General features: G+C 35.6%; 1 protein-coding gene across 1 annotated transcript in view; it reads left to right on the top strand.

The window, feature by feature from the left end:
- The window catches only part of baz (par-3 family cell polarity regulator), a 477,788-nt gene that overhangs the window by 165,312 nt on the left and 299,249 nt on the right, over positions 1-13,227 (top strand). The gene's annotated exons all lie outside the window — the stretch shown is intronic.

Raw genomic sequence — 13,227 nt, forward strand, 5'->3', positions numbered from 1 at the left:
TGAATAAAATTCTTTCCGTATTGTGTTCGAGCATCAATGGCTGCTGGTGAAGTGCAGAGAATGTGATGATTTATTTTTTCAACGTATCCAGTTATCCACGCATGAGGAATTCTAAAATTTAAATGGAGGAGCAAGTTTGGTTGGATGTACAAGTTATTAAAAAAAAAAAAAAAAAAAAAAAAAAGCGCTGTCTTGTTAGAAAACGAAAATATTGACGTTAATTAGAAGCTTTCAACTCGTGTTGATTTTTTTCTTTTTAAGTTCATTTGTGTTTTACCTGAACTTTTAATAATATTGCAATGTTCTGTAGGTAGAGTAAAAAATAATATACTCGAGAATTAAACCCTTCACTATTTTATTATATATAAAAAAAGTCTTATATCAGGGTTTCTCAACCTGGGAGTCGCGAAGTTATGCGGAAGAGATAAATATAATTAGAATCTAATACCGGAAAATATTTTCAAATATTATTTTGAATTTTGTTCTGAGGGGGGGATATTTTTTTATTTTTATGTATATCGTTAAGAACAAAAAATAGGTCTATTAAACATTTTCAACAGGTGCAGAATTGTTTGAAAATCAACTTAAATGAAAGAGGTACGATATGAAACTAATGAGAACTGCATATTGAAATACCAGAAGAATACAGATGTAAGAAAACCTGCATATTGAAATATAATTAAAATTGGAAGCTAGTGAGATACCTGAGCTTCGTGACTCACATTATCAAGTCATTAAACTTTTTTTAACAACTATTCAAGCTGTTTTAAAACTAAAATTATGTCACTTTATTTTTTATCTGTATTAAAAATCCCACACGAGCTTATTACAAACCAGAAATTATAAGGCGGTTAAAAGAATGTGATGATAAAATGGACGTCGTGATAGGAATCAGGTTGACGTACCACTGTCTCATATAAACTATTATACAAAAATTTTAAGTTTTCTTTAATTCTTTGATCACTCTAAAATGTTCTCAGTGTATGTTACTTCGTCTTCGGCATACAATGTTGCCTTCGGGCACAAAGGATGTTTGTTTTTGCTCACAGCGGCCTCAGACGGGATCGAACCACGGACCTGTAGCTCATAGCCCTGGGCACGGTGGTTCGGTGGTAGAGTGCTTACTTCTGGTGCGTAAGGTCCTGGTTCGATCCCCGAGCAAGGAAGTTAGTGATGGATAGCATCGTGTCCGTGGGTTTCTCGGGATACTCTCATTCCTTTTTACATTCTCATTCTACACATTCTTCCGTCAGCATTCACTAGCGTTAATCATTCCTCTCCCTTAGCCTAACGGACTAATAGTGGGACGTTAAACCGAAAGATTTCATTTCCAACACAGTACTTTACAGTGTTCTACTGTGTATATGAGTGGATAGAGAAGTTTAAGAGCACGACACACGAAGAAGTAGCAGCATGGTGACGTATATTCATTTCTACTACTTACTTCACCGCTACAGCAATCAAGGCTAGTAAATTTTGAGCAAACAGTCATCGAAGATGAAAGTGAATTCCTGATTATGATCCAGAAATTGTAAAGTGCAAAATATTTAGGATTACTAACGAGAAAGGACTCGAACTTCCGCGGAAAAGGTGATCGTAAACATGTTTTGGAACTGAAAGGAGCCTATAGTGAAGAACTGCCTGGAAAAAGGACTACAAAATTAACAGTGCAAGATAGTCATTTGCTTGCCAACAATCGGAAACCAGGAACGGATGAGTTAAGAGGCCTCATTCCGGCGAAATTAAAATACCGCTAATTTTACAGTAATTATGTGATATCTTCAAATAGATAAAAGATCATCAAAATGTGGAACAAGAGCGCCCTAGACAATATCATTTTACATGAGATACCGTTATCACGACTCATTTATCTGCTTTCGATTTCGAGCCATTTTGAAAATCGGCACTTATTTTCGCGTTTCTAAACGGCTGAAAACGGAAAGCCACTAGGTGACTTGTGATAACGGTATCTCACGCAAAATAATATTGTCTAGGGCGCTCTTGTTCCATATTTCAATTATCTTTTATCGATTTGAAGATATCACATAATTACTGTATAATTAGCGGTATTTTAATTTCGCCGGGATGAGGCCTCTTAAGGGATTTCCACCTTCAACCTAAATGCAAGAATCTAAAACTCATATTTTCGGTTCCGAACAAGTGTCCTAGTTAAACAAACCATAAGACTTGTGTGTGTTTCATTTTATTTTCGTGCGGATAATTTTCCTTCTTCACTTCTCATTGATCTATTTGTTCTTTAGAATTTCCTGTTTGAAAAAACTTAAACAAAAAATCCCAATTCCCTGTTTCATCCTGATATTTCCAAGTCAATGCAAAACATAAGTATTGTAACTTCCATATGCAGCTTCCGACTTCGGAACCCAGTTGAAACAAATGAACAACAAATATTCGCTGAAATACGTCATGGTTATCTGTTCATTCGAACTTAACGGCTAGGTCTATTGTCGAAGACAGTATTTTGTTTTACATGGCCACTGCCCTATGTTCTTCCTTGGTGCACACTGCTAGTGGAGCGGCCATGTTCTCTTTGCAATAGAAGAAACAAAAATGGAATAATTAAGATCAAATTTTTGTAGTATTATCGTGACAGTATAACCGTATATCATACAAAGATAGAAGCCAATTCACACAATCTGAAATACATAGGGCGAAAGCGCTGACAATTCTTGATTTTTCCCTCGTATTTCTCAGAACTTATACAACACTCTCAGTCACTATTCTGTGAGAAGTAAAGATCAACTTTTATATCCATGCGATACAATCGCTAAAGTTGGAAAATATTTGTATTTGTTTCTACATTAGACACTGGGATAAAAGGTTTCGAATGGATTAGTAACTTGTATTTTGTACCATTAATCAATATTTTATGTCTTCCTTAAATATTTAGAAATTTATTCGTTATGCTTAAATTTTTAAATTTAAACCTATCTTTTGTAAATAATACGGCATGTGGTCAAGAAAACGTAACAGTAATGGGTACCCCCACAAAAATTAACACTTTATGTAGGGATGCATAAGAGATGAGTAGAGTCGAGATTTAAAATTGTCTCGGCTCGTCCAGAATTCCACAAAGCGTGTCTCGACTTAAGTCTCGTCTCGTTTTTGAGTCGAGATTAAAGACATGTCTCGAATCGTGCACATCCCTATATTTACGTGTAAATTCGCTTCAGATTACTGTTATTTGTTAGGAACATTTTGTTTCTTCCAATTATAAAGCAGGTTCAATTGCTGTTCGTCGGGTTATTAACAAAAAAACAGAAAGACAAAACTGAAAATGAAAGAAGAAGAAGAAGAAGAAGAAGAAAGCTGTTTGTTCCGTTACCACATTATGATATAGTGTTTAGTTAAGCGAAGAGTGTATTTTTATTTTAGATTCTTTTTGAGAATTTCTTGTGTTTCTTTTTCATGGGTGAATGTTTCTTTGTAAAATAATCGTTGTTATAAGTTCCATTTCCTCGTTTGTTTCTGCTCTAATTCTCTGAATTCATTCATCACCATTTTGTAAACGGTGAGCTAAGTTGGAGGTTTGGCACCCGTGCCAACACGCTATTCAGAAGTTGCTGCTGCTGAATTGCTTGTGGCGTATAAAATGAAAGTGGGAAAGATGACATTTACATTAATTACAAGAAATAACACTGATGCACCAGGTGATGCAAAGTTATGAGGCAAATGGAAGTCATATGACAATTGTTATTTGCTATCTCACACGAGAGGGTTCCACAAAGTTGTCGCTAAAATCTGATTGCCACATAGCACATCTGATAGAGCATCTGTGTGCGTAGTTTTTTTCGGGGTTCTTGCGTCTCCTCTCACTTTCTTCGTTCCACAATTTCGTTCATTTCTCATCATCACAGTCTCCTTTAGCCTAGCCGGCATAAGCGTGGGACGTAAAACTTAAAAAATTTACAAACTCCAAAATTCTCACGTCAAAGCTACGTTCGCTAACCACATAGCCTCGAGGGAGCTCTGATAGAAGATATATAACATAACTATTCAGCGATAATATTCAGATAATTTGTACTGTTAAAACATTTCTGATTTCCGGAACCAGTTGTTAAAATTATCATCTCTAGATCCACTACTCACGAAAAAAAAAAAAAAAAAATCTGTAGTACCGTTTTAGAGAATATGTTTTATTTGCTTTCCAGCTTTTAAAAAGACAATTAAAACATGCTGCAGTTGAGTTTTGGACTTTCATTTTTTTTATGAATGGTACATTTAATTGTGCGCAGATGCAGGTTGTTTCTGTAACATGTAGAGATGCAAGTACTTTAAGAAAAAACTACCTTTTTCAAAGGAGAAACCTTTTTTCCCGCAGCTTTTTTGCTTCGGAAATTTTTGGGCTTTTTAAAAATGCAATAAACTTGTTCAAAGCGGAATCAGAAGAGACTGGACTGTTTTTCCAAATTAGACAAGTTTCCGCATTATACAAAATTCCGTACAAAGATTACGATAGTTCTGAATAAATTATCCTAATTTTACGTGCATGTGATGTTTAGGAGTGTAGATTCTTGCTGACTTCATTCTTACACATTGTAAATTCCTACGGCACACTTACCAATTACACACTCCATTATTAAACCTCTTGCCAGGTCCGCAACCAGCCACAGAGGTTTTGGGGGGGGGGAATGAATATGTTAGGAGGGCCAAGTCATTAAAGGTTCTCTTACAAATAACTAAATTGTGTTTTTTGTATTAATAATAGCATTTTGTATTAAGGGCTGGAGGGGCCACGAAAAATTTAGGAGGACCAGGGCCCCCTAGCCTCCCCTCTGGTTGCGGGTCTGCCTCTTGTTGAAAGTATCCAGTAATCCCGTTGATGCCTTGAGTTGATCGTTTGCGAGCGATTTGGCTATGAGATCTTCACTGTGTATCATCGGTGCAGTAGTAAGGGAGTAGTAACTAATTAATATATTTTCCGAGTTTACGGACATTTTTTCTTTTAAGACTACGATATGGACACAAGTTTCAAAATAAAATACAAAATGTCTATATCAAATACGCATTCGACATCCTTTGTGTAAATCTTCTCACACGTGCGCATATCATAGTTCGGGAACATGCGAATAATTTGTCACATTTTTCATTTTAAGGAGTACTAAAGTATCGATGGGTTTCGTTTGAGTTACAGTTTTCGTCAATTGCTGATTTTTGCTAAAACACCGCCATTTATCAGCAATATAAATTCCAGTGTTTTTTTCTTCATTTTATAGGAAAGAAAACCAACTTGAGAACGTTAATGATTGTAAGTTAACAAGTGTATCCAATTTCATGGTGATGAACGCATTGTAATGTCTCCTTAAATGTGGTGTAGCTATAATATATGGTATAATTTGATTGAAAAGTATGTTAATACGGTTCGTGTGCCGTGTCAAAGAAACGCGTCGGCTGTGTTTAATTCAACAGAAAAGAGACGTGAAAAATGATAGGTTTGATTGGCCATAATTATCAACATATTCAGGGAATGAATGTCTCTACTTTGTTCCACATGGCTAACCAAACAGTGGATGCCGACATAACTAAAACGTTCCTCCGTTAAAGAGGAAGTTGCCATTCGAATCCAGTGGATGCATTTGCAACAATAAAAGGTATTGTATTGTCTGTTGTCCAGCAAATATACAATAACTTTCACAGATTGTTTCATACCAACTTGTACTTCCGCGTTTTTCGGTATCCGGATGTGTTTTACCTTGTTTCATATTTCATTATCGCTTTCATTTTCTTTGCGGTTGTTAGGGGCACGGTGGATCAGTGGTAGAGCGGTTACCTCTGGTGCGTGGGGTCCCTGGTTCCATTCCCGGCCAAGTAAATTCGTGGTGGACAACATCGTGTTTGTGGGTTTTCTCCCGTTTCCTCCCACTTTCTCATTCCACAAACTCTTCCATCATCATTTACTATTTTTAATCACGGTCTTCCTTACCCTAAAGAGCATAAGCGTGGGACTAAAACTGAAATATTTCATTCTTTCTTTACGGTTTTCTCTCGTTTCAAGTTTGTTTTCAAGCTTGAGGAACATATTTTAGATCCAGGAGTGGTCCCGTGTTCGACCCCAGGCCATGTGAATTTGTGATGGACATCATTGTGTTTATGAGTTTTCTGGTCCTTTCCCGATCCCTCGTACATTCTTATTCCACCAATTTTATTCAAAATTATTCACGTTAAATAATCACTCGTTTTGTTCAGTCTGCAGAATATAACTTTGGGCAGTGGCGAATCTAACCGGGGGACCTAGCTCCTCAGTTTTTTTCAGCAAGAAAATAATTTAAGCTATTATTTATATATTTTTCAAAGTTTATAGTAAACTCATAATATACCTATCATAGTTTGGTTTCTGGTGGATCCCCCCAGCTTTTACCTTCCAGATACGCCCCTGACTGTGGGACACGTAAACTAGGAATTTAACTTCATTTCATTTTTGCAAAACCTGGACTCGTACAGGCTTAATTTAAGTGTACCACAAGATAATTATCGCAAATATAGTTTCTTTTCAAAATATATATATATATATATATATATATATATATATATATATATATATATATATATATATATATATATATATATAATATTCTCCTTATTCATTAAGATTACTATTGAGCGTTTTCAGCTTTTTTTTCTTTTTTTAACGCATTGATAGCAAATGCAATGATAATTTCCAGTGATGGCTCGGGAGGGAAATTCTCTCTCCCTGGAACTACGATATTCCCTCTGGGACATTTCTCCGATCTTCTTCAATCTGTGTTACCCATATTTTTGCAGTATTGCTTCCAGACCCGGGCTATTCAATCAGGGGTGTCATTTCAGACTTCGCTTGAGGAGGGCAAGAGCACTACCGACCTAAGACTTTCACGTTTAGTACTAGTATATTAGTAGACAATCAATTAAAGTATATGTGTTCCTCAAACTCTTGGGAGGGGGGGCAATTTTCCCCTCCTGTCCCCCTAAATGACGCCCTTATATTCAAATCCCCCGTTGGGGATGGGGGAATCTTCTGAAATCATTACAGTTTATTGTATGGAGAATTATTCTTCTGTTTTCAATATAAATACGGAAGCTTCGTTTAACTGTAATATTCGTTTCGTATTTCCTCAGTACTACTCACCACAAATTTTCTTAATTCCTTCTCGTAGCTGGCTGATTCCTTTTGCGCTACAAACATCTACTTATGTTGTTATTGGAATGCTTTATTTATGGAGTATAAAGAAAATAACAAAATGCTTTTAGATTATATAAAACAACGTCGCAGCCTTTCTGTTTTAATTTAATTAGTAATACATGTGTTTTACATTCTTCATTTTGAAAAACGTCTTGTCTATTGTCACATGCCTTCTATGGCAATCATGGATGTTCATAAAAACTATGAAATTTTTTTAGGACTACAGCACTGTATGTAACATATAGGTCTACAACTTTTTAAAGATTTTCTTTCATAAATCTGAAACTATTCTCTTATTGTTTATGAAGACAAAAAAGAAGAAATCTTAGATGCATCATATGGAAAAATATTTTTCCATTTTTTTCTTCTTCCCCTCTTGTATGATATGCTTTCTTCACATAACTACATACTTAATTCCATGTATTGTATGTGCAAACAAGTTTAACAAAGCGAATACGTTTACATTAATTCAAGTCGGAAAAGCATTGGTTTGCTATTCAGAGCAAGAGAATTTTATGCGATGATGACAACGTGTGAGAACGTGGAAGTATTTTCATACCATTTGAATATGAAACTGTATACATATATGTACAGTCTTTGTCACAACAAATATAGCATATTTTAAGTACCTAGTTTAGTATGTGTACAATTAATTTAAGAACTTCACTTATATCCTGGAGAGCGTACTATAGGGTCTACATGGACCCTAAACTATGATATTATGAGAAACTGAACAGAACTAAGTTCTTACAGTCTTGAAGAAACAATAGGATCTAAATCCTATCTAGCTCGTGTGGGACAGTGCCTAATTGCCAACCATACTCCCCCATCGGCTTTTACTGAGCCATGCCAAGATTAAAACGACCAATGAAATACTATACCCTTTAGTTTCTGAATGATTACCTAATTGCCTGAAGACCTGCTTGTGTGTCGCCTCGGTGTTGTTACAGATATAATTAATCTGAATAGTGTATGCTTTATTGAATACCCAGTACAATATGTTCAGGATGTCCCACGTGCACCGTGATAGGAGCATTATTCATCTTCTTGAGTACCAACTGTGGCCAGATCCATGAATTCTTTATGAGCGTTCTTAAAGCTGGGATTCCTTTATCGCTTCACTGACAAAAAATCCTAATTCCTTATAAGTTATATGTTGCACCCAGTATTTAGTACTGTTCCCCTATCTTGTCTATGGCCTGCCCTTCTCATATATATATATATATATATATATATATATATATATATATATATATATATATAAATATAAAGCCATTGTATCTTACCGAGTACCTAATCTCCCGAAAAAAAATGACATTTCAAAATCCCTTAATATCAAACCTCCCTGTCCTAAATCTTTTGCAAAAAAAATTGTAAATGGCCATGTATCATCTGAACAGTTATTAAGTCAGAGCAATTTTTGCGTACCCGCTAAAACAACACGGTCTAGTGATTTCTTTTACACTCGAGCGGCGAGAGTTAATATTGTCCAAAGGTCCCTTCTAAACCGAATTGTCAGTACTTATAATCAGTTACCAGAAGCTGTAAACGTTTTTTTTTTTCCCAAATGAATATACTTTGATATCATCTATAAATAATCTATTTTGGTAATGTTGCTGTTGTGCTGTACCATCTGGTGCTCAAATTGTTATTCAATTGTTATGTTATCAAAATGTTTCAGTGTAAAATGGCCTAGTGATGTATCTAAAACATATTATATATAAATAAATAAGTCCTGTTCCGCCAGTGAATTTGTATGTTGTAGACATTCTTTGAAATGAAATGGAATCTTCGGAAAGTTTTACGTCCCACGGTTATGCGGGTTAGGCTAAAGGAGACGCTGATGATGAGAAATGAATGAAGAAAGTGGCAGGAAACGGGAGAACTCCGACAAAACCCACGAGCACGGTGTTTGTTCACCACAAAGTCCACACGGCGCTAGCTGGGATCGAACCAGGGACCCCAAGCAACGGAGGTGAACGCTCTACCACTGAGCCACCTCGCGTAGCATAGTTGCTGACGCTCTCGGTAAAGGGGTTAGAGTTGTGAGCGGTCCCGGGTTCGATTCTCGATGGGGACAGTCGGTCGAAAAAAAAGTAAAGGCCTTTTCAGGCCAGTCATCCGAGTGAGGTTTTTCCTGGATTTTCCACATTCATGCCAGACAAATGCCGAGATTGTACGTAACATAATGATTCCAAGCTGCTTCCTTCCTTCCTCATTCCTCGGGCAGTGTGTAGTCGCCGAGAGACGTCATCCCTTATATGTGTGACGGACTAACATAGTTATAGATGCTGGAAGTCCAGAAATCTAATTCATAATCCCTAATCCCTGTTAGCTATAGATTTTAAATGCATAAACATTGAGCTTCGAAACTACTTGTTGAAAAGTAAATTTTATCTTTCTCAGAATTTCTTCCCTTACAAATAGAATTATTAGCTGCTGAGTCACCAAATTCCATTGGTTAAATTAATAAGTTTAAAATACTCTTTTTACTTGTTATTTTATATTTTTATACTGTGCGAATATGTATTTAAAATTAATATGATTGACAAAGCGCTTTGTATATATGTACACTTTTTGTAATAGTAAGCAAGGCGTACTTCTCTGTGTCATCGCCATGGAAAGTGACTCACTGGTTTTGTGTAGAAGTTGAATTAAACACTTCACACGTGTTCGTAAATTCTTCAATATCACCTTTGCATTTGTAGTTTTACTTTTGCCTCTTCACCTGATAGGAAAAAAACACGCAAAACGTTTTGTTGATGATTACAGCAGTTTCGTTGTTTTCTGACTTCAAACGCTGCAAATCCTTATATAGTTCTTCATGGACAACCACCTCATATAATGTGAACACAGTTTATATTTCTAAACTATGCTGTGCATAAGAATGAGAATTGTTATACAATTTTAATATATCCAATTATTTCTCTGTTGACATGTATCAGAGGAAAACCTGTATGAAATAGCAAGGTGTAGTGTTCTGTTATAGATTCAGCGTTCCGAGAATAGGTTTCGTCACGGGCGCACACGCGGAAGGGGGGACACCGGGTCCAGAACCCCCCAAAAAACTTGCTGATTCAACATACTTTGAGTACACTTCTTCAATTAAACTGGTATTTGTTTAACAAGGAAATGATTGATATAACATGAAAATTTGATCTTACACTTCATCCGTGTTCTTTCTCTCATAAAAACAATCTACTTCTATCATCCACACCCCCCTTGAAATATAAGTGGAAGCATTTTACAATTACTTATCGTATTGTCGGGTGCAGAATAATATCGACTATGTTATGCAACTCACATATCCCAAGGGTGCCACACACACTCTGGTTCCCTAACATTCTATCTAGTACCTGGAAGTTATACGCCTACATCTATATAGTATGTGTTTCACTAGTTGCCTAAATTCAATCCGATAGGCAAAGAAAATTTCATAAACCAAGAAAAAGATACAAAGTCGTTTTTCATAAAATCTTGTTTACATGTTTCTTTCGGTTGGCGAAACATTTTATTCTGAGCTTCAGAAACTTCAATTTACAGATTAAAGCTATAAACGGCTGTTATGGGTATGATCTTAGTTTAATATTGTTATTTGCAGAATTGCTTCTTCCTTTACTGTTATATTGTGTCACGATTCTAAAAGGAAACTTGTGGATAACATTTTAAACGCTCTCCTCTCGAATGTTTAGCAACCTCAATAAATATGATATATACATGAGATTCAATGAAGTTTTACCTTGTTCATAAATTTTAAACAATAATTTTGTTCCAGAAAATCATTTACACTTTCAGAACAGTAATTCGTAACTTATTAAACGTTTAATAGAACACTAGCTGAACCTGATTTCACTACACAGTACATTATTCACATATGGACATGAATCTCCTTGTCATATCTCACAATATCTGTACATGCCCCTTTACAGACACAAGTGAAAGGAATATCAATAAAAATCGGCAAGAGGTATCACGAAGGGGAGATTTTTTCGATTATTTTGTCAACATCTCGCACTGCTTGCAAGATTTGAGCCTACTTTCGGTAGGAGTTTATAATTCATGTATGATCAGTATTTTCTTTCTTCTTGCATGCATTTGTAATAAGCAAATACATTACATACACAATTAATTATGATGTCAGTGATATATGGTGTTCAATTGCAAAATACTTCATAAAATAAAGATTCATCTTAGACTGAAAGAATGGTTATCCTTCATTTTCCATTATCATTTAGTCATGAAACGAACGCCTGAAAGATATACTACCCTAGTATACAACTGTGTGGTTTTGGAATGTATAACTCGTAGGATATGCTTTACTTTTAAAAATTCAATACTTTCAGTGTATTCCTAAAAATGTAATAAAGAAATAACAGACATGTTTTTTAAATATTCAATTAGATTTGAGCAACGTACACAAAATTTGAAATTAATCAGTGAAAACGGCATTTTTCTAGAGTTTGTGGTTTCCGAGATATCGTTGTTAAAAGAATTGTCCACAAACATATAAGCCTTCACAAATATATAAGCTTTTCTTGACCACAAACATAAAATAAACCTAGCATTTTAATATATAGATGAATCTTAATCTAATTGCTCTATAATCAATTTATTGGAAGTAGAAAATCCCACTGCGTCCGTCAATATTCACTTTTTCTTTCGTATCGAATCGACCATTTTCTTTGATTCTTAAACGTTTTCAGGATTTTCTGCTAAGAATGTGGGAATTAAGTATTTTTTTCGTGTTAGAATGGGAAAACATACGTGTAATGTAGTGTTGTTTCTTCAATAGAAATCAAAATATGTTAAAAGCACAGAATTTGTCCGACAAAAATCGCGAAAAAGAAACTTCTTTATTAAAAAAAAAAAAAAAAAAATTGCTAACCCTTCCATCTCTAAGTTACGATACAAGGTCGGGCAATGTTAGTTCTCTTTGTTGATGCATATAAGGCGTTGAAGTGATCATATTGTTCCCAATGCTTCCCTTATGTATGTTTGTATGGTAATGAGGTTTATCATATTTCTACCGTATTATTACTGTAGTATGTCGCTTGGATAAATAATTTATGTAGCCATTATGTTCCTTTGTGAAACAGTAGCGTTTTACTAATAAATTTTCTAACTATTCATATTGCAATACTGTCAACTGATCCTATTAATTCGGAAAAGGTAAAAGTACTTTTAATCGAACAATTTAAATCAAGTCTGGAGTTTTTTTTAACCTTCAACATTCAACGATTATTACCGTTTTACGCTAATAGAGATGAATGGTTATGGTAGAATGAGAATGCTGGAGAAAACGAGAGAATTCCGTAAACAGGCATGAATACGATATTGTTCACCACAGGCTCATATGACATGGAATCGAACCAGGGAAACCTTGCATCAGAGATGAGCGCCTTAGCCAGTGATTGACCTACCATGACCCCAGCACCACGTATAGGTAGCTATCCTTGGAAAAGAAATAGATGAAAGTTAGTTTATTCACGTATTGTGTGTGCTGGAAGACGATAAATAATGCAAGTGAATGATGGAAAACTTCATGGAATGATAATGTGGGAGGAAGCGGGAGTACCCAAACATAACCCACGGAACGATGTTGTCCACCACATACTTACTTGGCCGGGGATCGAATGAGAGACCCCACGTACCGAAGTAAGCGCTTTACCACTGTCACCGTGCCCTTGTTGAACATTAGAATTATTCATTATCGTCTCTTGTAGCAGGGCCATATTTATCATTTTTGTCGTCCATTAGAAAATACCGTCCCTAAAAATCAGTGTTTGTCTCGATTTCCAGAAGTGTAGTATGAGAAAAATAGTGGTTAAATAAAATTTGCTGCCCTGGGCCATGGCGTATGTTTGTCCAATGTTGGCCTATGCATAAATACAGCCCTGACCTCATGTATATGTCAATTCATGTAGCCTCGCTGATGAAAGGGACGCTAAACTAAAAAGTAAGCATTATGGTTTGGATAAGTTGATTGAAATTTTTCTCGTGCATTGAATGCTCACCTAGTTCCGCGATTCGCCACAGGAGGCCGTTAGCGT

The sequence above is a fragment of the Thermobia domestica genome, chromosome 15, assembly GCF_964235325.1.
Source record: "Thermobia domestica chromosome 15, izTheDome1.hap1.1, whole genome shotgun sequence".
Taxonomy (NCBI): domain Eukaryota; kingdom Metazoa; phylum Arthropoda; class Insecta; order Zygentoma; family Lepismatidae; genus Thermobia; species Thermobia domestica.